This window comes from Pipistrellus hanaki (genome assembly GCF_964339955.1).
Source record: "Pipistrellus hanaki genome assembly, chromosome: 4".
Classification (NCBI taxonomy): domain Eukaryota; kingdom Metazoa; phylum Chordata; class Mammalia; order Chiroptera; family Vespertilionidae; genus Pipistrellus; species Pipistrellus hanaki.
Genome location: NC_140506.1, coordinates 94877435 through 94903126, shown reverse-complemented (window position 1 = coordinate 94903126; position 25692 = coordinate 94877435). Strand labels below are relative to the sequence as shown.

The 25692-nt window shown below is 45.4% G+C and overlaps 1 pseudogene across 1 annotated transcript in view; it reads left to right on the top strand.

The window, feature by feature from the left end:
- Positions 1 to 25692, top strand: part of LOC311622130 (acyl-coenzyme A synthetase ACSM1, mitochondrial-like) — a 54984-nt pseudogene that overhangs the window by 7707 nt on the left and 21585 nt on the right. The window contains exons 3-7 of the transcript XR_014797052.1: positions 10493 to 10702; positions 17709 to 17916; positions 21301 to 21441; positions 23306 to 23465; positions 24150 to 24229. The product of XR_014797052.1 is annotated as an acyl-coenzyme A synthetase ACSM1, mitochondrial-like (transcript). The remainder of the gene's footprint in view (positions 1 to 10492; positions 10703 to 17708; positions 17917 to 21300; positions 21442 to 23305; positions 23466 to 24149; positions 24230 to 25692) is intronic.

Genomic DNA, 25692 nt, shown 5'->3' with positions numbered 1-25692 from the left:
TTGTAGTGATATGTTTGGATTCTCTTCTTATTTCCTTCTGTATATATACTGTGAATTGCGTATATTACAAATGTCTTAAAATTAATAACAATCTATTTTATTTTATTTTTTATTATTTCATCTACTCAACAATGATTTATTGGTCATTGGAACAGTGTCAGCCACTTTCTAGGGCACATGCCCCTAGAGAGGTTGAGGGCTTGATCCCCAGTGGGGGGCCGTGCAGGAGGCAGCTGATTTATGATTCTCTCTGGTCATTAACGTTTCTCTCCCTCCCTCTCCCTTCCTCCCTGATATATATATATTTAATAAAATAAAAATATCTACACACATATACATATTACAGGGAGGAAGCACGGGGCGTGATGTCCTTGGAGGGAGAGGCTGGGGGCATAGAGTCCTCAGATGTCGAGTCCCCGGGTGTGGAGGCCCTGGGTGTGGAGGCCCCAGATGTAGACTCCCCGGATGTGGAGGCCCTGGATGTAGAGTCCTTCCTCGGGTGCATCCGCAGGTGGCGGTGGTAGGTGGAGGACTGGCGGTAGGTCCTCCAGCACTGAGCACACGTGTAGGGCCTGGTGCCCGTGTGGATGCGCTCGTGGGCCAGCAGGCTGGTCCTGTGGCCGAAGGCCCGGCCTCAGCGGCCACAGCGGAAAGGCCTCCCCTCCTCGTGGATCCGCTGGTGCGCGTGCAGGTCCGAGGCCTGGAAGACCCCTTGCTACACGGGGCACAAACGCAGGGCCGCTCGCTGTTGTGTCTCCTCTGGTGGAGCCGGAAGCGTGATAAGAACCGGAAGACCTGGGAGCACTGGTCACATGAGCATAGCTTCCCGGTGGTGCTGAGGCTTCCGCCCACCGGCTTCCCGTTCTCCTCCCTGGTCTCCTCCCTCGTCTCCTCCGGATCTCTTCTTGGGGAGGCTCTTCCTGGTCGGAGGAGGCGCCCAGACTGGCTGCTCTGGAGCTGCGTGGACTCTCCCTGGACATGGCGCCCTCCGCGGCGGCTCTCTCCCTGGAGGATGGGTGTGTGTGTGGGGGGGGGGGGGGTTGATGGTCTTCCCTGGAAAGGCTGCCGCCATGTTCACCTGCATCTCCTGGTGCTGTTGGCCGGGATGTGTCTGGGGAAGTCGGGGAGGGTGTCCCCCGGGTAAACACAGTGGGGGCTGCTCCTGAGTGCTGCTCCATGAAGTAGGCCATGACCTATCCTAAGGGCATGTTCTCCGAAAACAGGGCTTCCTGCCCCTGCATTTGGACGTGGCCTCAGTTCCTCATCATCCGGGTCCTCCATAAATGACTCCAGGTCTCTGCCACACGACTCCCACTTCCGCTGCCTCGCAGCCCTTTCTACGTGAGGCCTGTTGTGCAGGAACTGCTCCAGCGCCAGACAATCATCTCCTGCTTGCTGTTCGTCTCTGGCTTCAGCCAGTCACTGAAGGCCTGACAGAGGTTCTGAATTTGCTCCCTCCCATGTGCCTGGCTGCTGTTGTTCAATGAGATGAGCTCAGGGCTGCAGAAGCTGACCTCTCCTCCCTCCTGGTCAGCAGGTCCTCAGTGAGATTTAAACTCTAGGTTTCATAACCGAGGACCTTCGCAGGCTGGTTCACCTTGAGATGCCATTCTCCTCATAGACACAGACCTTCACACTGGGTGATCCTGGCCCAATACTGAGCTGCTGTGATGCTTGGCTGTCAGCCTGGTACCTCTGATGTGCTTCCCAAGGCTCTTTCCTTTTATAGGGCCTGGGGTCCGAGATGAGATTGAAGCCTCCTCACAGACACAGACCTTTACACTGATGATCCTGGCCCAACACGGAGCTGCTGTGAGACTTGGTTGTCTGCCCTGGTGCCTCTAATGTGCTTCCCAAGGCTCCTCCCTTTTATAGGGCATGGGATCGTCAATGAGATTAAAGCCTCAATAACAATTTATTTTAAACTAATAACTTTAATTGCTTATTAAAAAAAACTATTCCTAGATAAATTTAAGAAATAATAAAGACATATAAAGAAAAGTAAAAAAGAAAAAAAAGACTTGTGTCCAAAACATACAAAAGTCTCAAACTCAACAATAAAAAAAGAAACAACCTCTGTAAAAAACTGGCAAAAGATCTGAGCAGTTTACTTGAGAGTCTCACAGATAGCAAATAAGCATACAAAAAGATACTCAACATTTCTTGTTATTAGGGAATCTATAAATAAATAAATTCCTTTCCAGCTACATCTCATCCCCCGCTGAAAGTTGCTAACAAATTTCACTCTTTTCCTTCTGTCCCAGAGAGAGGCTGGGGACCCAGCGACACCTCCTCCCAACTCCAGGACACCGCATAAGAGAAGGGGGGGTGCAAAAGTGAGCAGAACATCACAAGATGCCCTACCGTTCTGAGTATGGCTTTAGCTGTGTGGCCATTGTTGGTTGCTACAGTTCCTTGACTGTTTGAAAGGGACCAAGAAAGCCAATTCAATCTGTTTACTTGATGTTTCTCTGAAGGAATAGGGGCCTGGACCTTCCCAGTCTGCTTCTTACAAATTTCACCGTTAGAGGTAACTTAATTTTAAAAATTAATTTCCCCAAATATTCAGAACCTAAGTTATCCTCTTGTATTGGGTTAATAGTCATATTTATTGACCACCTACTGTGCCAGACACTGTTAAGTAGACTTTACTCATTAAATAACTCCTTAGGACTTTATGACCTTCTAGGTAATATTATTTTTATTTTTTTTAATAAATTTTTATTGTTCAGATTATTACAGTTGTTCCTTCCCCCTCCCCACCCCCCTCATAGCTCCCCTCCACCTGGTTATCATCCCTTAACCCCTCCCACTGTCCTTAACCCCCCCACTGTCCTCATCCATAGGTTTATAATTTTTGTCTCTTCCCGCACCCTCCAAATTCCCTTCTCCCTTGAGAATTGTCAGTCCACTCTTTTTCTATGCCCCTGATTTTATTATATTTATCAGTTTATTCTGTTCATTAGACATTTTATTCACTTGATTTTTAGATTCACTTGTTGATAGATATGTACCTGTCATCACTTTGTTGTTCATAATTTTTAACTTTACCTTTTTTTCTCCTCTTCTTAAAGAATACTCTTCAGCATCCTATCTAATAAAAGAGTAATATGCAAATTGATCATCACTCCAACACACAAGATGGCTGCCCCATGTGGTCAGAGATGGCTGCCCTCATGTGAATACAAGATGGCCACCACAAGATAGCCTGCAAGGGAGGACAGTTGTGGGAGATCAGGCCAGCAGGGGAAGGCAGTTGGGGGTGGCCAGACTGGCCAAGTAGGGCAGTTAGGGGTGACTGGGCTTGGAAAGGAGGACAGTTTGGGGAGACCAAGCCAGCAGGGGAAGGCAATTGTGGGGGATTCAGGACTGTAGGGGAGGGCAGTTGGGGTGGGGGGAGACCCAGCAGTTGAGGGGTACCAGGCCAGCAGGGGAGAGCAGTTGGGGGGGGGGGCAGACCTGCAGGGGAGAGTAGTTAGGGGTAAATGGGCCAGCAGGGGAGGCCAGTTAGGAGTGACCAGGCAGGCAGGGGAGAGCAGTTGGGTGGACCAGGCCTGCAGGGGAGGGCACTTGGGGGCAACCAGGCCAGCAGGAAAGGGTAGTTAGGGGTAACCAGGCCTTTAGGGGAGGGATATTGGGAGTGACCAGGCTGGCAAGGGAGGGCAGTTAGGGGTTACCGGGCCAGTAGGGGAGGGAATTTGGGGGTGACCAGTCCTGCAGGGAAGGACAGTTAGGAGCAATTGGCCTGGCAGGGGAGTAGTTAAGCATTGATCAGGCTGGCAGGGAGTGGTTAGGGGGTGATCAGGCTGGCAAGCAGAAGCGGTTAGGGGCAATCAGGCAGCCAGGGAGGTGAGTGGTTGGGAGCCAGCAGTCCTGGATTCTGAGAGGGATGTTCAACTGCCTATTTAAACCAGCAGTCGGACATCCCTTGAGGGGTCGAAGTTTGGAGAGGGTGGACTGAGGGACACACACATCCCCACTCCCGTGCATGAATTTCATGCACCAGGCCTCTAGTTTCATATAATACTGGTTTGGCAGTGATGAACTTCTTTAGCTTTTTCTTATCTGTGAAGCTCTTTATCTGACCTTCAATTCTAAATGATAGCTTTTCTGGGTAGGGTAATTTTGGTTGTAGGTTCTTGCTATCCATCAATTTGAATATTTCTTGTCCACTCCCTTCTGGCCTGCATAGTTTCTGTTGAGAAATCAGCTGACAGTACTATGGGTACTCCCTTGTAGGTAACTAACTGCTTTTCTCATGCTGCTTTTAATATTTTCTCTTTGTCTTTTGCCCTTGGCATTTTAATAATGATGTGTCTTGGTGTGGTCCTCTTTAGATTCCTCTTGTTTGGGGTTCTCTGCGCTTCCTGGACTTGTAAGTCTATTTCTTTCACCAGGTTGGGGAAGTTTTCTGTCACTATTTCTTCCAACAGTTCTTTTGAGTCTCCCTTCTTCTGGCACCCCCATAATTTGGATGTTGGTATGCTTGAAGTTGTCCCAGAGGCTCCTTACACTATCTTCATATTTTTGAATTCTTTTTCTTTTTGTTTCCAGTTGGGTGTTTTTTGCTTCTTTGTATTTCAAATCTTTGAGTTGATTCTTGGGATGCTCTAGTCCGCTGTTGGATCTCTGTATATCATTCTTTTTTTCTTTTCATTTTTTAAAAAATTATTTATTGATTAAGGTATCACATATTTGTCCTCCTCTCCTCCCATTCTTATCCCAAACCCCTCCCCATGCATGCCCCCATTCCCATGTTGTCCATGACCACCAGTTAAGCTCATATGCATGCACACAAGTTTTTGGTTCATCTCTCTCCCTTATTCCCAACCTCCCCTACCTTTCCTCTAAGGTCAAACAGTAAGATTGATGTTTTCCTGTCTCCAGGTCTGTTTTTGTTCATCAGTCTCTGTTCTTCATCATTTCCCCTAGATGAGTGAGCTCATGTGATACTAGAAATACACTTATAAGAACCGAAAATGAGACAAGCAATAATGGTCATGCTTATAGGCAAATAAATCAGTCTATAGTGAGTTTCTGTCTGGACCAACAGTTCTTTTGAGTCCCAATTTCTATGCCAAATAGTTCCTTATGTGTACATGTCAGCAATGATATTTCAGTTCTGGATGGTGAACAAATGGTGGTGATGCAGGTCCGAACCTCTCTGGTTTGGTCCTGGGCAACCTTCAGTGACACAGTGCTGAATGCTAGTATGGCAAGCATCATCCATTTCTGGACTGTTTCTATTCTGTCTTCAAGGCTGGAGAACTCCTGTCAATTCCTCTCTGTTGCAGGAATTCACATGGTCTCAGAGTTGTTTTCTGAAAATATACAAACATATTCTTGACCAAAAGTTAATGAAGAAATCTTTTCTATAACTTTGACTTGTGATCCTTTTTCATTTTTTTGCCCAAATGATTTACCTTTGGCTTGTTTTGACACCATGTATGTTTTACATGGGTGTCTTGCTGTTAGCATTACAAATGAAAGTCAATTTTCTAAAGTAAAAATTTGCTAGGTGTAATTTACTTACAGGATATTTTTCCTTACATGATATTCTTCTACTATCCCCCTTTTTTCAATTTAAATATTAGGAGGCTCTTATAAATTTTATAATGTAGTCTTGATAGCTTTTAAATTTTAATTTTTTGCACTAAAACATGACTGCTTTAGGTTCATTACATGCTATGCAATTTTACCATGAGATGTACTACCAATAAAAATTTGTTAACACTTTAGGAACAGCTTTTGGTCCAGTACAATTCATTTTTCTAGTATATTTGCTTATTTCAATTAGCCAATTTAAATTAGCCTGAAAACTTGACTACTATTTTACTGCCGAATTTAATACTCTAACAACAATCTTATTTTACCCTGCAAATATTAGTGGAAATGGTCATTTGCCTTCTTGAGTAGGCCCTGAGCATTCCTGGTGGTAGGCTAGATTTAGATATAAAAAGCCCTTGTCCCTACATCATGGGTACAAGACAACTCAAACAAGTCTTGTTGTGGTGAAAGGGGAGCAGCTGCTGTTGGCCAAGTCTCTGTCTGTTATCTGGGTCCTGATTTGAGCTGGGCATGGGAAGCTAAGCTGCCATGGAGGCAGGAGACCTCCCTCAGAAGGGATGAGGGTTCAGGCCCCTGCAAAGTTAGGGGGGTGAGGGTCTGTGCCCCACCTCTGTTGACCCTCAAGTTCTCTCCTGATGGCCCCTCTGCGACTGTGCCTGTCTTAGGTTGTTCCTTTCCAGAGGAATCTTACCCATCTCTGGCTAACCAGCCATCCTCCAGGGCCAAGCAGGGTGGTGTGAGGGTCAGTTCTGTCTCCTGGTAGCCTATGCTCCCATGGCCTCCACGCCCAGCCCCTTCCTTGGGATCCCCTAGCCTGTTGGCAGGGCCCCAGCACTGATCACAAATCTTGTGGAACCCAGGTTTCTTTTTCAGGGAGGGCCCAGCTCCCCCACTGGGTGAGAGACAGATCTATGCTACCAGCCATCATGAGGCTTCAACCTCAACATGAACAGAAATCTCATGCAACAGCTGTGGGCAGTTGGATTGTGAGAAGAGGGTCCCTCTTGGCCAAAAGGGCAAGAGGGGCCGATATAGAATGCTCAGGTGCCTTCCCAGGGGGCCCTCTACACAGTAGAAGGGATTAAATCCTTGCATGTCCTTTTTAAATTGCTGCCAGACATTCAAAGAATTCGTTTGTAAGTTTGTTTGGAATAATTGTACATTATGCTGTTGTAATTCTAAAATATCTAGAGATGTGTTACCTTTGTCTCCAAGCACCAAAAAGATCATTTTTTATTGACACCCAAGTATGTGAGGTATTATTATAAGTAATGGTGATAACACAAATCTGGGAAAAAATTAGAATGACATTTTAGAATAATATTATGTAAGAATATCTTTTGCTCTAGGCCATGGTAATTCCATTTCAAACTGGCTGCCAATTTCTTTTCTTTTCTTTTTAAAAAAATATATTTTATTGATTTTTCCACAGAGAGCAAGAAAGAGGGACAGAGAGCTAGAAATGTCAACGAGAGAGAAACAACTACCAGCTGCCTCCTGCACACCCCCTGCCGGGGTTGTGCCTGCAACCAATGTACATGCCCTTGACCTTGACCAGAATGGAACCTGGGACGATGCTCTATCCACTGAGCCAAACCGGTTTCAGCCAATTTCTTTTTGTATAGACAGGTCTTAGTTACATTTTCTACACCTCTCCCAGGAGCAAGTAGTGATAGTCCCTTCCTTTGGTGTCCACATTAGCCAGAAACCTCTCTTAAATTTTATACACAAAGGAGCAGTAGTTTGATTTTGTGTCATACAAAAGAGAAGCTGGGTGGAGACCCCTGTGTAATTACACTTCCTTGCCCCACCCATGGCCCTCCTGGAAGACCAAAGTGTTTGGTATAATTGGCGATTACATTAGGCGGGGGATCAGCCCACATAAGGGCTCTTACCCAGGAAGGGTCAGGAACATAAGTCCAAAATACTTCCCCATTTGCCCCAGGTAATATTACTGTACACCTGATGACTGTTAGCGTGGCAAGAAAGATGTTCTCAGGCATTCTTGGGGTTCTGGTTACCTCACAATTTCTTTTTTATTTTTTAAACTAGAGGCCCGGTGCATGAAATTCGTGCATGGGGTGGAGTGTCCCTCAGCCCAGCCTGCACCCTCTCTAATCTGGGAAACCTCTCACAGTCCAGGACTGCTGGCTCCCAACTGTTCACCTGCCTGCCTTCCTGATTTCCCCTAACCGCTTTTGTCTGCCAGCCTGATTACCCCCTAACCACTCCCATGCCAGCCTGATTGATGTCTAACTGCTCCCCTGCCAGCCTGTTTGCCTCCAACTTCCCTCCTCTGTCGGCCTGGTCACCCCTAACTGCCTTCCCCTGCAGGTCATCCCCAACTGCCCTCCCTTGAAGGCCTGGTCCCTCTTCCTTTGCAGGCCTGGTGCCTCCCAACTGCCCTCCCCTGTTGGCCATCTTATGATGGCCATCTTGTGTCCACATGGGGGCAGCCATCTTGTGTGTTGGAATGATGGTCAACCTGCATATTACTCTTTTATTAGATAGGATAGAGGCCTGGTTCATGGGTGGAGGTCAGCTGATTTGTCCTGAAGGGTGTCCCAGATCAGGGTGGGTGTTCCCTTGGGGCATGAGGTGGCCTGGGTGAGGGGCCTGTGGTGTTTTGCAGGCCAGCCACACCCCTGGTAATCCAAGTGGAGGCCCTGATATCTGGGGTTTATTTATCTTCTCCAATTGAAACTTTGTAGTCCGGAGCGAAGCCAAACCTGTTGCTTCCTCTGTGGTGGCAGCCATTTCTGTTGGAATTTATTTATCTTCTATTGAATATAATTGAAACTTTGTACCCTTGAGTGGAGGCCTGGGCCTGCCACTGTGTGTGGAAATCTTGGCTTCCTCCATTGCCAAGGAAACCCAAGCTTCTCTCCTGCTCTCTATGACCGCAGCCATCTTGGTTAGGGTTAATTTGTATACTTGCTCTGATTGCCTGGTGGGTTTGGCTGGTGGGTATAGTGGAGGATGGTTAATTTGCATATTACTCTTTAATTAGATAGGATTTTTAATTTTTATTTTGATTATTATTTTTTTTGCATGTGTCCTTATTCCCCCAATACCTCCATTCCCCACTCATGCCCCACCCCTCTGTTGTCTGTGTCCATTGATTAGGCTCATTGCATATACATAGTCCCTTGGTTGATCTCTCCCCCTTTCTCCCACCGACCCCCTCCTTTCCTGAAGTTTGAGGTTCTGACTGACATTTCTCAGTCTCTGGATCTGTTCTTGTTCACCAGTCTATGCCATTCATTATATTCTGTATATTCTTCATTTCAGTCAGTGTAGGCTTAATTTCTGATTGGTTCTTTTTCATATCCTTGAGGATTTCACTATATTTCTCAGATGTTTATAGAATATTCTTGAGTAACCTTATAACTATGGTTTTGAACTCTATATATCCAGTAGTTTGCTATCCTCCATTTCTTTCATTTGTGACCTGTTTCTTTTGGCTGCTTCCCTGTGTTGATAGAATGGCTTTGTGTGCTGGGTGTCCTATAGGGCCCAGTGGCTCAGCCTCCCTAATTACCTGAGGTGGGCATGCTTGGTGCACTCCTTTGTGGGCTGTGTGCACAGTCTATAGTTAAGCCTTGATTGCTGTTGGTATCACTGGGAGAAATTGACCGCCAGGCCAATTGGCTGTTAGAACCAGTTGTGTCTACAATGGGAGAACTTCTGTGCTGAAGACACCCTTATGGTGCGGGCCTTGTTTCAGTGGTGCTTTGGCACTCACTGAGTCTGCTCCATGAGTGTGTCTCTTTTGGATGTAAAGTGTTGTAATCCGGATGATCTCACTCTGACCACTGGATACACTGGGTACAGTGGCAAAGTCAGCCACTGTCTGAGGCCATCCAGCAGGAGCTACAGAGAGATCTTCAATTTCTCCTCTTTGTTTGGGTTTTGGAGGTGCCCAGATGAGGCCCAGGTGTGAAGCAATGCAAGCTGCTGTGGGGTCTTGGGCCTTCTTTTGGAAGCTCTGGGACTCTTTGAGCCAGCTACAGTTTGTTAGGTTTTAGATTGCAAATGGCCAGGCCATTCATATGCAAAAGCCTTTGGGCACAGCTTGGGGGGGTTATAAATTGGGTAGGGGCAGGGTCTCAGGGAATCACCAGGGGGGAGCAAATAGCAATGGCTTCCCATCAGCCCTGACCCGAAGAGGCCCCTGGGTCTCTGTATCCTGAGGCACTGTGCAGGAACAATGAACGCTGCAGGCACCTCTGAGAGAAAGCCAGCCTCAGGTTCTGGCCCAATGCCAGACAATCCAGTTTCTCTCTGTATGAGTCTGGGTCCCCAGAGTCTCACCCCAAACTGGAGTTCAGAGCAGTCAGAAGCTTGTATCTCTCTCCTGATTGGAAAAGACATCACTTATGCAGTTGCTAGCCCCTTTTTGTCGTGACTGTACCTCCACACTTCCACACCTCCACACCTCCTACCAGACTCAATACACTTTTCTCTTTCCTTTCGTTGTAGAATTTCCACTCAGCCAGCCTTCCTATGGTTCTGGATAATATTTGTCTTGTCTTTTAGTTGTAGTTTTGATGTGGTTGTGTGCTGCAGCAAGTTCAGGTGTTTACCTATGCCGCCATCTTCGTAATGTTATTGTCCCCACTTTGTAGATGAGAATGCTGGGGCACTGTCTATATAGAACTAAGATACATGGGAATGGAGCTATTGGAAGCATGAAGCTATTTCTGGTTTTATGTGACTTGGGAGGAGGTGGCTATAGTAGACCAGAAGAAGTTGGCTGGATCACAGCACACCCTAACTTTCCTTGACTCTTTAAATGATTTATAATGGGGTCTTAGTTCCTGAGCTATGCTCACACTGGAACGTGCCTATGACTATGGGTTGGGGAAATAAGTGCCTTTTCCTCTGAAGCAGGAAGTAACACATGGTGTATGATCTTGACCAGGAAGGCAAAAGAGGCCCAACCCAGCCCTGTGGTGGGTGAACAGCCAAGGAGACGAAGTGAAGTGGAGTTTCAGAGAGCTGACAGACTTCACCTGCCGTGCAGCCAACGTCTTCACACAGACCTGTGGCCTGCAGCAGGGAGACCATCTCGCCTTGATTCTGCCTCGAGTGCCTGAGTGGTGGCTGGTGACCATGGGCTGCATGCGAACAGGTCAGTGACTCAGAGAGGCCCTTAGAGACCTTAGGGATGTCCTAGAGCCAACTGGTCCAGGAACACCAGATGCTTTCTCTTCCCCAACATTCTTTCTTCTTCACAGTCTTTCTCTTTCTCAGACTCTCACATATTTGTACCCCTTATCCCTCACTCTCTCCCTCACCCTCACATGTGCTCAAATGCAGTCATATGCACACACACACACACACACACACACACACATCTCTCTTTTTTTCATTATTGATTAAGTTATTTCATATGTGTTCTTATTCCCTTTTTAACACCCCCCAAACCTCCTGCTCATGCCTTCACCCCACTGGTGTCTATGTCTATTGGCTATGCTTATATGCATTCATACAAGTCCTTTGGTTGATCTCTATCCCTTACCTGCACCCTCCCCTAACTTCCCTCTGAGGATTGACGGTCTGATGGATGCTTCTTTTTCTCTGCATCTGTTTTTGTTCATCAATTTATGTTATTCATTAATTCCGCAAATGAGTGAGATCATGTGATATTTATCTTTCTGGGACTGACTTATTTCACTTAGCATGATACTCTCCAGTTGCATCTATGCTGTTGCAAATGGTAAGAGTTCCTTCTTTTTTTAAAATAAATATTTTATTGATTTTTAACAGAGAGGAAGAGAGAGGGATAGAGAGTCAGAAACATCCATGAGAGAGAAACATCGACCAGCTGCCTCCTGCACACCCACTGCTGGGGATGTGCCCACAACCAATGTACATGCCCTTGACCGGAATCGAACCCGGGACCTTTCAGTCCACAGGCTGACACTCTATCCACTGAGCCAAAATGGTTTCGGCCCTTCTTTTTTATAGCAGCATAGTATTCCATTGTGTAGGTGTACCACCATTTTTAATCCACTTATCTGGTGATGGGCACTTAAGCTATTTCCAAAGCTTAGCTACTGTAAATTGTGCTGCTATGAACATAGGGGTGCATATATCCTTTCTGATTGGTGTTTCTGATTTCTTGGGATATATTCTTAGAAGTGGGATTACTGGTTCAAATGGAAGCTCCATTTCTAAATTTTTTAGGAAACTCCATACTGTCTTCCACAGTGGATGCACCAGTCTGCATTCAAACCAGACAGTGGGAAGGATTTCTTTTTCTCTACATCCTGGCTAGCAATTGCCGTTTGTAGATTTGTTGATGATAGCCATTCTGACAGTTGTGAAATGGTATCTCATTGTAATTTTGATTTGCATCTCTTGGATGATTAGTGACTTTGAGCATGTTTTCATATGTCTCTGGGCCTTATGTATGTCTCTTTTGAAAACTGTCTATTTAGGTTCTTTGCCCATTTTTTTTATTGGATTTTTCTTTTCCTTTTGTTACTTGGATGAGTTCCCTATAAATTTTGAAGATTACACCCTTATTGGATATAACATTGGCAAATATGTTCTCCCAAGCAATGAGCTCTCTTGTTGTTTTGTTGATGGTTTCTTTTGTTGTGCAGAAGCTTTTTATTTTGATGTAGTCTCATTTGTTTGCTTTCTCCTTAGTTACCATTGCCCTAGGAGCTGTATTAGTAAAGATATTGCTACTACATAGGTTTGCTATTTTGCTGCCTATGGATTCTTCTAAGATTTTTATGGTTTCCCATCTTATATTTAAGTTCTTTATTCATTTTGAGTTTATTTTTGTATATGGTGTAAGTTGTTGGTCTAGTTTCATTTTTTTGTATGTGTCTGTCCGAGTATCCCAACACCATTTATTGAAGAGATTGTCTTTTTAAAAATATAATAAATCTTTATTGTTCAGATTATTACAGGTGTTCCTCTTTTTTTCCCCTCATAGTTCCCCTGCACCTGATTCCCCACCCTACCCCATGCCCTTACCCCCTCCATGGTCTTTATCCATAGATGTAAGATTTTTTTGTCCCATCTCTTCCCGCACCCCTCAGATCTCTTTCCCCCTGAGAATCGTAGGTCCACTCTCTTCTACATCCCTGATTCTATTATATTTACAGTCCATTCTGTTCTTCAGATTTTTTATTCACTTGATTTTTAGATTCACTTGTTGGTAGATATGTATTTGATATTTTTTGTTGTTCATAATTTTTACCTTTGCCTTTTTCTTCTTCTTCCTCTTCTTAAATAATACCCTTCACATTTCATGTAATCCTAGTTTGGTGGTGATGAACTCCTTTAGTTTTTTCTTCTCTGAAGCTCTTTATCTGACCTTCAATTCTGAATGATAGCTTTGCTGGGTAGAGTAATCTTGGTTGTAGGTTCTTGTTGTTCATCATTTTGAATACTTCTTGCCACTCCCTTCTGACCTGCATAATTTCTGTTGAAAAATAAGCTGAAGGTCATATGGATACTCCCTTGTAGGTACTAGCTGTTTTTCTCTTGCTGCTTTCAAGATTCTCTCTTTGTCTTTTGCCCTTGGCATTTTAATTATGATATGTCTTGGTGTGGTCCTCTTTAGATTCCTCTTGTTTGGGGTTCTGTGCACTCCCTTAACTATTTCTTTTACCAAGTGGGGAAAGTTTTCTGTCATTATTTATTTCAATAGGCCTTCAATATCCTGCTCTCTCTCTTCTTCTGGCACCCCAGAAATCTGGATGTTGGTACCCTTAAAGCCATCCCAGAGGCTCCTTACACTATCCTCACACTTTTGGATTCTTCTTTCTTTCTGCTTCTCTGGCTGGGTGTTTTGTTTTGTTTTTCGTTTCTTCATATTCCAGATCTTTGGTCTGACTCTTAGTGTATGTTGATCTATAGTTGAGTTTCTGTATATTCTTTTTTAAAATATATCTTATTGATTTTTTTATAGAGAGGAAGAGAGGGGGACAGAGAGTTAGAAACATCGATGAGAGAGAATCATCGACTAGCTGCCTCTTGCACACCCCACACTGGGGACATGCCCGCAACCAAGGTACATGCCCCTGACTGGAATCAAACCCGGGACCTTTCAGTCCGCAGGCCGACGCTCTATCCTCTGAGCCAAACCGGTTTCGGCTGAGTTTCTGTATATTCTTTATTTCAGACAGTGTATGCTTTATTTTTCAATCTCATTAAGGTCCTTGGAGGTCTCTTCAAGTTTCTCAGTGGTTTTTAGAAGATTCTTGAGTAATTTTATAAATGTGATTCTGAACTCTGTGTCATCTAGTAGTTTACTTTTCTCCATCTCTTTCATTCATGACTTGCTTCTGTGTCTCTGCATTTTGGCTGCCTCCCTGTGTTGATGGAGTGGCTTTGTGTGGTAGGTGACTTATAAGGGCCAGTAGCTCAGCTTCCCCAATCATCTGAGCTGGTTGCTCTTGGTACACCCCTTTGTGGGCTGAGTGCGAAGTCTTGGTGTAGTTAAGCCTTGATTGCTGTTGGTGCACTGGGAGGAATTGACCTCCAGGCCAATTTGCTGTGAGGATCAGCTGTGTCTATGCTGGGAGAACTGCTGTGCAGGAGACACGCTTATGGTGCAGGCCTTGTTTCAGTGGGACTTTTGTGCTCACTGATTCTGCCTCCCGAATGTGTCACTTTTGGATGTGAGGAATTAAAATCTGGTGACTCACACTGACCACTAGGTACACTTGTTTCTGGATCTCCAATGGGGTGCAGTTCAGCTACTGTCTGAGGTCACCTTGCAGGAGCTACAATAAGAACCACAGTCCTCTCCTCCCTGCTTGGAGCTTGGAGGCTTTGGAGCTGTCTGCACCAGGTTGCAAGTTTGCTAGGATAAACTGAAATAGAGAAGGTCATTCATATACAAAATCCACTGCTTGGAGATTGGGTGTGTTTGTAGATTGTGTGGGACGCAGTTTCAGGGCATCACTAGGCTACGGTGTGGCAAACAGCGATGGTTGCCAGTCAGCTGTCTCTGCCTCTCCAACTGTGCCCCCCACGTCTCGCGCCCCAGCACAGAAAACAATTATTCTTGCACACTGCTCTGCAAGCAAGCCACCCTCATCTTCCGACTTGATGGCAGAAACTGGATTTCAAAGAGATTGAGAGCTTGTCTCTCTTCAGGTTGAAGAAAGCAACACCTGCCGCTAGCCAGGATCTGCCACCAGCCTGCATCACCCGTACCTCAGTTTTTTTCTGTGCTTGTGCCCTGAATGCTCTTTTCTCTTTCAGTCTAGTTGCAGAGCTTCCACTCAGCCAGCTTTCTCTTGGTTCTGGGTGGTAGACATTTTGTCTTTTAGTTGTAGTTTTGAAATTGTGCGTGGCAGCAGTTTAGCTGTGTTTACCTATGCTGCCATCTTGGATCTTTCTCCTGATGCCACACACTTTCTCTTGCACAGTCTCAGACATTATTGCTTTTTTTAAATTCATCAACTGTTAACCTTTTGTCATATTGCAGCTCCCCACTGAGTTAGTAAAGAATCAGTTGCAGACATTGTGACACCCATAAAGAGCATGTAAATACCCATAAACCCTGGATTCCAGACATTTTCTTCACATCACCACAGCTTATCAAACAAGAAGTCTGACATTAGTATAATATATATTACCTAATAGCTATACATAGTCAACATTTCCCAATTGTCTTAATAACGCGCTTGACAACCATTCCTTTTTTCTTTAAGTCCAAAATCCAATTGAGGTTCATGCATTAATTTAGTTGTCATTTCTTCCCAGTCTCCTGTAACCTAGAAGGGTTCTCTATCCTTTTCCACATGGCAATCACATTTTGAAGTGTTGAAGTCAATTGCTTTTCAGGAAGCGCACCCGAACGTGTATTTCTGACTCTTGCTTCATGATTATATTCATCTTAAAACATCTTAGCAGGAGTGCTGGGAGGACATGTGTCTTTGTTGGCGCATCACATGCGGGGTCTATGCAATTGCTTTGTCTTCCATCAGTGACATTGTTTATCTCATTAGAAGGGTGGTAGTCAACTGTGTCAAGGCACCTTTTCTGTTCCTGACCAGTAAGAAGTCTGTGGGGTAACATTTATGAGACTAGTGAATATCCTGCTCCCTCACTGACTTTCACCCCATGGTTTGAGTGTCCACTGATGATTCTTGACTGAGTTGAATATGATTATTTGGTTTTACAAGAGAATTTTCCGTTTATAACACCCCCTCTAGTTTCATTAGTTAGCGTTCTTCTGTAGAGCCTTTCCTCTTCCTTTTAATTGCCTATCTATTTATCTATCTATCTACCTACCTATCTAATTTAAATCAGTATGGGACTTGTGGATTTTTTTTAATCACTTCAGTTGAATCACATGTTCACACAACAGTCTGTTCATGCTCTTGCTTATATATTATGCCTCTCTTTTTTCTACATAAAATAATTGACTAATCCATCTAGTTCCTGCGGAATCAAATGTTAATAGCAAGAGCAGAGGAAGCATAAAGAAGCCATGTGAGCCGAAACCGGTTTGGCTCAGCGGTAGAGCATCAATCTGTGGATTGAAAGGTCCCAGGTTCAATTCCGGTCAAGGGCATGTATCTTGGTTGCGGGCACATCCCCGGTAGGGGGCATGCAAGAGACAACTGGTCGATGTTTCTCTCTCATCGACATTTCTAGCTCTCTATCTCTCTCCCTTCCTCTCTGTAAAAAATCAATAAAATATATTAAAAAAAAAAAAAGCCATGTGACCTGAGATGGCCCATGAGAAATCCAAGATGATTTCTGGGAACAGTATAACTAAAGAGGAGTAGAAGCAGAGAAAGGGAATTCCAAGAACAGGATTGGCACATGCAAAGGCTTACAGTCAGGAGTTACCTATGTGAATGGCCATTTTGAAACAGAGAATAGAGGTATGGGAGAGATAGGTGGAGCCTGGGCAGCGTCTTCAGTGTCAGAATGGAGAGCATGGTGTTTTTCTGGAGTGAGGACATTGGTATTAAGAGAAGTGAGGTGAATAAGGTAGGCAGGCAGGCTAACTGGCCATCTCAGAAGTGATTAAGGAAAATTGAGTTTATTTAAGGAAAACAGCACTGATCCAAGGGGATGATGGTGCACCCAGGAGCAGGAGTTCCATCCTTAGATGCTGTCACAGTGGGAATCTATTGTCCTCAGTGGGTTTGGGGGCTGAGCTGGTGGGGATGGAATGCAGGTGTGTGATCAGGTGTCTTCAGGACAGTTTCACTTCCTTATATGATCTGATTCCTGGTGTCCAGCAAGCATTTCCTGGTTTTTGTTCTCCTGTGACAGAAAACTTACAAATGGCTGTCAAGGATTTTATTACCTTCTAGTCCTAACAATAGGAAATGTGGATGGAAACACAGATTATAATATGGAAGTTCCAGGGCAAGGCAACTGGTGGGGAGATTAGAATCCAATAGGTGCACACAAATACTTGAACTAATTATTGTTGACAGCTGATGAAAGGGAGGGAATGTAGAAAAGCTCAAGGGACAATGTGGTTAATTTGGACATGAGGGATGAAGGAAAGAAGGGATTCCCAATGACACAGGAATGACAGAAGCGAGTGGAGGAGAAAAGTGGGGGCTGGGATGCAGCTATTCCTGATGTCAGAGATTCTGTCTCCTTGCATCGGTGCTTCCAGGTCCTATGTAGACTCTTGAAAAGTAGGATCCACCTGTCTACTGGCTGCACCCATCTAGAGTAGAAAAGTTTAGGGCAAGTGTTTCAAATTATAACGTGCGTGGGAATTATTTGGAGGTCCTGTTAAAAGGCAGGTTCTGGCCCTACCACCTTGGCTCAGTGGTTGTACATTGACCTATGAACCAGGAGGTCATGGTTCAATTTCCAATTGGGGCACGTGCCTGACTTGTAGACTAGATCCCCAATGTGGGTGTGCAGGAGGCAGCCAATCAATGATTCTCTCTCATCACTGATGTTTCTATCTGTATCTCCCTCTCCCTTCCTCTCTGAAATCCATGTATTTTAAACAAAATTTTAAAAAATGAATGTTCTGATTGGGTGGGTTTGGGTGTGGTGTGGTGGTGCTGAGACTGGGGTCTTTGGGTAGCAAGAGGTTAGGGGATTTCTATGCAGATCAGCCAGACCTGAAGCCTATGGTTGTGAAAGAGGAAATGAAACAATTTCTTTCTCACCCCCAGGGATTGTCTTCATGCCAGGGACAACCCAGATGAAGGCCAAGGACATTCTCTATAGACTGAAGGAGTCTAATGCCAAGAGCATCGTGACCACAGATGCCCTTGCCCCGGAGGTGGAATCTGTGGCTTCTCAGTGTCCTGCTCTGAAAACCAAGCTCCTTGTGTCTGACCACAGCCGTGAGGGGTGGCTGGACTTCCGATCTCTGATTAAGTGAGTTTCTGGTCTGATGGAGGTGCTCTCTGAGGAATAGTGGGAGAAGGCCATGCACACCAAGACAGACAGCTGGTGGTGGTAGGAAGTTCATCAGGCCTGGCTCCAGAAACCTCTTCCCAGCTATGTCCCTGACCTGCTGGGTGACCCTAGGCTACTTCCTTCCCCTTTATTAGCCAAGGTTGCTTCATCTGTAATATAAGGACATTGCACTTCTATGCTTCTCTCCCTAAAGTTTGGTCACCCCTGGGATTTGAAAGGAGGTGTACTGTGAGGATTACTGTGTTTCAAGCTTCTAGTAGGTGGGAGTCTAAGACACTATCCTATGTAATAAAGAGGAAATATGGTAATTAACCCTCACACCCTCACAAAGATGACGGCCTGTAAGGAGGGAATATGCTAATTGTCTGCCCTGCCCTCAAAGTTGGCAGTGCCCACCACCCCAAAATGGCAATGTGCAGTCCTCTCAGCCCTGCCATGTTGGCAGGTGTGTGACACTGCAGGGCCCACCACCTGTTGAGTCCAGCTGCTCCTCATGGTTGTGTCCAGAACCCCCCAGTCCCCTCAGTCCCCCAGCCACCCAGGGCCGGTACAAGGTGCAGGTAAGCCTCAGATGGCAGCACCCCAAGATACAGGCAAGCCTCTGATTTCAGATGCCTAGCCAATGCCCAAGGGGCAGGCAAGCATCGGATGATGGCTGCCTAGCCTACCAGTGTGGCCCAAGGTACAGGCAAGCCTCAGGTGGCGGCTGCCCAGCTGCCCAGGGCCAGGCCAAGGTGCAGGTAAGTCTTTTATGGTGATTACCCAGCCGCCCAGAACTGCCCAAGGCTCAGGTAACTTGGGATGGCTGAGGCTTGCGCTGCCAGCAGTGGCAGCAGCACAGGTGTGATGGAGGTGTAACCTTCCCCAGATCACTGGCTCGCCTCCTCCTCCTGAGGGCTCCCAGCCTGTGAAAGGGGGAAGGTCAGGCTGAAGGAACCCACTCTCCCATCCAGTGCATGAATTTTCATGCATCAGGCCTCTAGTTCATATATAAATATAAATACATATATGTGAATAAGTTGAATGAGAGGTTATAATGGGTCCCTAAGGTGAAAGTTGAGATTGTAATAAAAAAAAAAAAATGAGGATGTGACTGGCAGGGGCTTTTGGGAGCAAAAATCTCCCAAGTGTAGGTGCCCTTAGAAAGTTAGGAAAATGCCAGGAGGTCAGAGAGAGAGACCCTCTACCTCCAATCCTTTAGTTCTGTGAGCCTTTAGGTGTTTTTTACACTGTCCATCTAAGAAATGCCCAAACCTGCAGGAAACTTTTATGAGTTTATTTGAGCCAAACTGACAACATACTAGTATGCAGGGAAGAAAGACCTCAGATGCTCTGGAGGAAAGCTGATTTGTATCTTCTTTCATGCATTTGAAATTCAGGAGGGGATGCAAGAAAGATTAAGGTGGGAAAAGCCAGGTGGGATGTGATTACAGGATAGTTAAGATTCTCTACTCCCTTGAGGGGTCACATCCCCTTCAAGGGATATTACTTTCTGTATTTCAAGGTTTTGTTAACCTAGATGCACAAGAACTGTGGACAGGCTAGCTTACGGCAAAGATAAACCTTTCACAAGAGAAGCTCTGTGTCACGGACCTGCCTCCGCCGTGCCCTGCCAGACAGGGATTTATGATCAGATCACCTGTGAGCTTAGTTCACAGAGCCCCCATTCCATCCACAGCTCAAACCTTGCTGGGTGTCTTTTCTTTGTCTCTTTTATTTTTCTGAGGTAACACTGGTTTATAACCTATAAGTTACACTGGGTTTGTTTTCTTTAAGGAACCCTTCTGTTTTTAAAGTAAAATGTTATTCAACCCCAAAAGGGAAACACAGTGACATCACACCTTGTGGTGGACTCTAAGGTCCAGAGTTGGGGCTCTTCTTCCAGGGAACGTGCCCTCATCTCCCCCTGCGCTACCTTTTCCTCTCTCTCCTCAACGCCAAGGGCCCTTCTGTCTGAACTTGTTTGCTGAGCCAATGCAGCCCTCTGGCTCATCTCTACTACCTCTGTGGCTTCTAGATAAACTTTCTTTTATAATTTGAATAAACAAATAAAGTCAGAGAGTTAAATAAACAAAAAACTTAAAAAAATGATACTGTTGCCAAGCCCTCCTGGCTCAGTGGTTGAGCTTCGACCTATGAAGCAGGAGGTCGAGGTTCCATTCCTGGTCAGGGCACATGCCCAGGTTGCAGGCTAGATCCAAGGTGGGGGGGCATGCAGGAAGCAGCCAACCAATGATTCTCTCTCATCATTGATATTTCTACCTCTCTTTGTCTCTCCCTTCCTTTCTGAAATCAATAAAACATATTTAAAAAAATAGTACTGTTGAAAAATCCCTTAAATTGCCCAGAGTCAGGACTGTACCTTTTCCCAGCAAAAGCCAGTGTTCCCTCCAGCATTTGGATGGTCTGCAGATTATTTGATCAACACAGGAAGCTCACAAGCACAATCATCGCCGGCCAGCCCCCAGAGACTGAGTGTAGCTGCTCCCAGGAATCAAGGCCCAGTGATTCTTTGATTCTTTCTTCTTTCACTCTCACTCTCCCTCACTTTCTCATCTCCTTTCCCCTCCCCCACTTAGCACCAAGGTTATGGAGTGAAATTCCTGTAAAGTTAGCTTGTATGAAAGCAAGCTTAGCAGTGTGACTAAGAGGACAGTCTATGCAGCACACTGGGTTTGAACCTGGCTCTGCCAATTGCTGGCTGTATGTCATCAGGGAAGTTACCTAACCTCTCTGAGCCTCAGTTTCCTCATCCCCAAAGGGAGCATGACAAGTTAGGCATAATTACCTCTTGGGATTGCTCTGAAGATTGAATAAGTTCTTATTTGTAATTCGTTTACTAGTAGTGCATTTTCAGAAACAGTAAGTTTTATTTCAATGTTTGTTAAATTATAAAATACTCCTCTGTGTTTTCCTATTCTTTAAATGAAGAAATGTCAGTGTTCTTACCCAAGTCACCCATAAACTCTGTTTGATGCTTCAGACCTGAAGACCAGTTTCCCTCCAGTGTTGCAAAACCCCAGTTTTCTGCACTGGCCAGTAGCTCAGTTGTTTAGAGTCCCAAGGTTGTGGGTTTGATCTCTGGTCAGGGCACATACATGAATCAACCAACGAATGCATAAATATGTGGAAGAACAAATTCATGTTTCTCTCTTTCTCTCTCTGTCTCTGTCTCTATCTCTCTTCCTTCTTTCCTCCCTCCCTCTTTCTCCTTTCCTCTCTAAAAATCTATACAAGCAAACTAGGTTTTTTACTTTGAGCCTCATGTTGCTTCTTTGGCTTACCCTGAGGGTGGAGCCAGGAGACTTGACTTCTCTCCTTTTGTGTTCAATCCCTTTGTAGATCAGCATCCCCAGATCACACCTGCATTAAGTCAAAGACCACGGACCCAATGGTCATCTTTTTCACCAGTGGCACCACCGGCTTCCCCAAGATGGCAAAACATAGCCATGGACTTGCCTTGCGACACTCCTTCCCTTCATGGTAGGAAAGAGGGCACCAACTTAGAAGCTGGGTCACACTCTGGGGCACGGTATGTGTGTGTGTGTGTGTGTGTGTGTGTGTGTGTGTGTGTGTGTGTGTTGGGAAAGGTGTTCCAAGTAGAACCAAGTCCATCCTTCTTCTCCCTTCTGCTCTCTTTGGTTCAGACCACTGGGGGTCTCAGAGGCGAAGGTCTGGACTTCTAAGAGTGTGTTAACAGAAGCCTCCCAAAGACAAGGGGATCCTGCCTGAGCACCTTCACAGGTGTGGAGGGAACATGGGTGGAGGCAGCAGGCATTCTGCAAGCTGCACAAATGACAAGCCATGTGACTTTGTCACTGGTTCTAGGTTTGGTGGGAGGAGGACAGAAAGTTATAGCGATGTGAACTACAAATACGGAGGTTGAGTTTCTCAATCATGAGTCATTAGGAGGAAGTTATACCTGGAACCAAGCCACTGCCATTAACCTAAAATAAATAATTGTAGAGGCTGAAGAAATAGCCCTGGGTTAATGATTTAATCAATATTAAACCATCTTCTCCCTCCTACTTCCTCCTCCCCAACTAGTAATATATATTTTGTACCTTATTAAGCAGACCAGGAAGTAGAGACGATGTCTTGTGGACACTGGATATCTGTTCTAATAATAAAACTTTATTAGCAAAATCATGAAGGAATTGGGGTGGAAAGAATGGGGGGGGTGGGTTCTGTGTAGTAAGAACAACCCAAGCAAAGGCACAAAAGATATTAAAAGTAGCATAACAAAGATTTGCTGCTCAGGGTGTCCGGGAGGCACAGATGGGAGCAGCTGAGAAAGTACATGGGGCCCAGAGCACACAGGGTCATGGGGACTTTGGTGTAGAGATTGGGAAAACAGTGGGCAGAATTGAAAGGTTGTGTACAAAGGAGAGACCTAATCAAATGTGTATTTTGAAAAGATCACTGTGGCTGCAGGGTGGAGAATGGCTGGGGAAATAATAGATTTAGAAAGACCTGTTAGAGGGTCTTAGAATAATTTCGGTGCAAGATGGTGGTGGCTTGGCCAAGGTGCTGGGGACATGGAGGAAGTTAAGAAGTCTAAGATTTTAGGAGATAGAATGGGAGGGTGTGCTGGCTAGATGTGGGAGGTGGGAGGGGCTGGAGAGGCAAGGTGGACTCCTGCGTTTTGATCTTGGACAGTAATGACATTCACTGAAACACAGAGAGCACTGGAGAAGAATCAGTCCAGGGAGGCAGGAGAGATTAGGACGCTCTGAGTTTGAGATGCCAGAGAGACAACCCAGAAGAGATTCCCATTGGGCAGTTGGGTCTGCAGCTCAGAACAGAGGTCCCTAGCTTGTAATTTCCTGTGGGTGAGCCACAGCCCTAAGAGATGGGAAGAGGGGGTGTGAATGGCTCTCCAGGTCCCTCCCTACTAACAGAAGAGCTCTTCAGTGCCATAGCTTGCTAAGGAGAGAGTTGAGTTTTTCTCAAGGAATTCTGCACACAGAGGTCCCTCAGAAGCAGTAACAGTAGGTGGAGAAATGCTTCATTCCTAGCTGAGTAGCCACTGGATTCAATTTTCTGTCTCTCCATCTACCAGCTGTTTCTGTTATTTTTTAAATTTTATTTTATTTTTATTTTTGTTAATCTTTACCCAAGGATATTTGCCTCGTTGATTATAATTATTTTTTATCATATTTTTAATGGGAGACAGTGCAGGACTCAAAGTTATACTTTTTAAAATTATATTTAATTGGTTTCTAAGAAGAAGGGAAAAGGGATAGAAACATCAATGATTAGAGATTGTGCCCACAACCCAGGCATGTGCCTTGACCAGGAATGCAACTGTGGTTACAAAGCTGAGGCCACTGTATTTTGGAGTTAGCAGGAAATTATTGCAGCTGAAGCCCGCTGATGTCCTCTGGTGCCTGTCAGATCCAGGCTGGCTTTTGGCTGCCGTGGGGACCCTGTTTGAACCATGGACAGCAGGGTCTACAGTCTTCATCCATCATCTGCCCCAGTTTGACCCTAAGGTCATTGTAGAGGTAAGAGCACTAATCTCTCAGTGTCAACAAACTGCAGGAGAAACTCATGTTTCAGGCTCAAAAGCTGTCCCCTGCAGAGAATAGTGTATGGAACAAAGCAGCCCATTAGGGTGGTATAACCTGGGCTCTGGGTGTCTCAAAATGTAAGGCGCTGAATCAGTTAGTGAACCACCCAGAATACACATTTTGAGAAATTAAAGCAACCAGCACAATCTCAGGTCTCCTGGCTCCTCCAGGGCCAGGTGGCTGGTGTGTGTGTGCAAATTGATTAAAATGTTTAAAAACAGAGCCCTTGGAACACGATGGTTCCAATTCCCTTTCACACCTTTAACATTTGTTAGTGGTAACCTCACCTCTCTGAGCTTGGTCTCCTCACCTGTCAGATGGAAGTTTTAATAATTACAACCTCATAAGGTTGTTGGGAATATTGAGATGATACAGGCAAAGTGTGTAAAGTGCTTAGCCCTCAGACCTGCACCTGAAAACACTCAGGAACTGGCAGCAGTTGCTGTTGTTATGCATACATCATGGCTAAATGTGCTCTCCCAGAAGGGAGATCAGAATTAAAATGGTAATCATTTAAAAAATAGAGTTACCACCATGAACAACAAAAGAATGGTAATTATTGGGCAGTATTTTTCATCTTAACTATAAGTATAAATTTTTTCTCTGTTTACCATGTAGACACTCTTTAAATACCCCATCACCCAGTGCTTTGCTGCACCCTCTGTATTTCGAATGATTCTGCAGCAGAATTTTAGCAGGTATGTAGAAGTGGCTTGTTGTAATCACAATCTTTGGGTAGGAATTTAAGGAGTCTGTTTCACTGTGGTCTTGTTGTCAGTGGGAAACAGGTTCTTGCTTGGGATTTGGAGGAAAGAATCCCAAAGATCCATGCACGGGAGATTGCTATGTGTTCAATGTGGTTTAATTGTTGCATAACATCAATAGAGTTCTCTGGGCTTCCCAAGACCCATCTCTCTCGGCCCTGCCCTGGAAAAAGCCCAATCTCATTTTCTGGGGCCAAGGCAAAGGCCAATGCCTCGAGTCTCTGCTTCATGAGCCTTTGGGCCTGGAAGTTTCCCCCAGGCTCAGGTGCTTGTAGACCTGCACGGTCCTTTGTTCCTGAGCGGGAGGGACAAGAACATATTGGGCAAGTGTGTCCCAGGCAAGAGAGAGATCCAGCATTACCTCTCTGGTTCTCAACCAGGAGCTTTTTCAAAACAACCAGTTAACTTCCCAAGATTCCAGGGGCATGCAGTTGGCCACCCCTAGCCAAGAATCTTTTCCCAGGTAAGACTGACAGACTCTGTGGTCTAACACCTTCCTCTGTGCCATTTTGACTTTACTGGGCAGTTCCGTATCTCTCCCCCCACCCCCACCCCCGAGCTCCTTCCCACACACAATCCTGAACCAGAGGAGGGGGAGATGGGTGTTTATCCCTTGGGGGGGGGGGCTATGCCTCCATTTCTTGGGTGTGAAACTGGAGCTTCCTGGTAAGCAAACAGGCCTCTGCTTCCCAGCTGACTGTGCTCAACATTGTCAGCCTCTCCCCTGGCTGTTTCTCTCAATAACCAGCCAAGGATGGTAATGGTCTGACTGTTTCAACTCTGGTTCTTTGATGGCAGTGAGAGCTAGTGTGTGTGTGTGTGTGTGTGTGTGTGTGTGTGTGTGTGTGTGTGTAATGCTGGTAGAGATAATTGCCAGTCAAATTTGTTTATTAAGCAGAACTAAGATCCAAATGAAACAGTGAGCCTTGCATCATTGTGGGTGTTTTTCTGTTACAGAGATCCCAAACAATCAAACAATGCAGGAGTTTGGAGATTCACTTTATTCACCGCGGTGGGCTTAGAGAAAATGAATTCAAATTCTAAGCAAGGCTACAAGTAGAACTTCCCTTTTTATTAAAGAGCCAGCCCTGTGTGCACTTAGTGGTTATCTCAATGCTGGCCTTGAAAACAACACAGTTATATCCAATTAAAAAATGCACCTAGCCGAAACCGATTTGGCTCAGTGGTAGAGCGTCGGTCTGCGGACTGAAAGGTCCCGGGTTCGATTCCGGTCAGGGGCATGTACGTTGGCTGCGGGCGCATCCCCGGTAGGGGGTGTGCAAGAGGCAGCTGGTCGATGTTTCTCTCTCATCGACATTTCTAGCTCTCTATCTCTCTCCCTTTCTCTCTGTAAAAAATCAATAAAATATATTTTTAAAAAATGCACCTGGCATGGC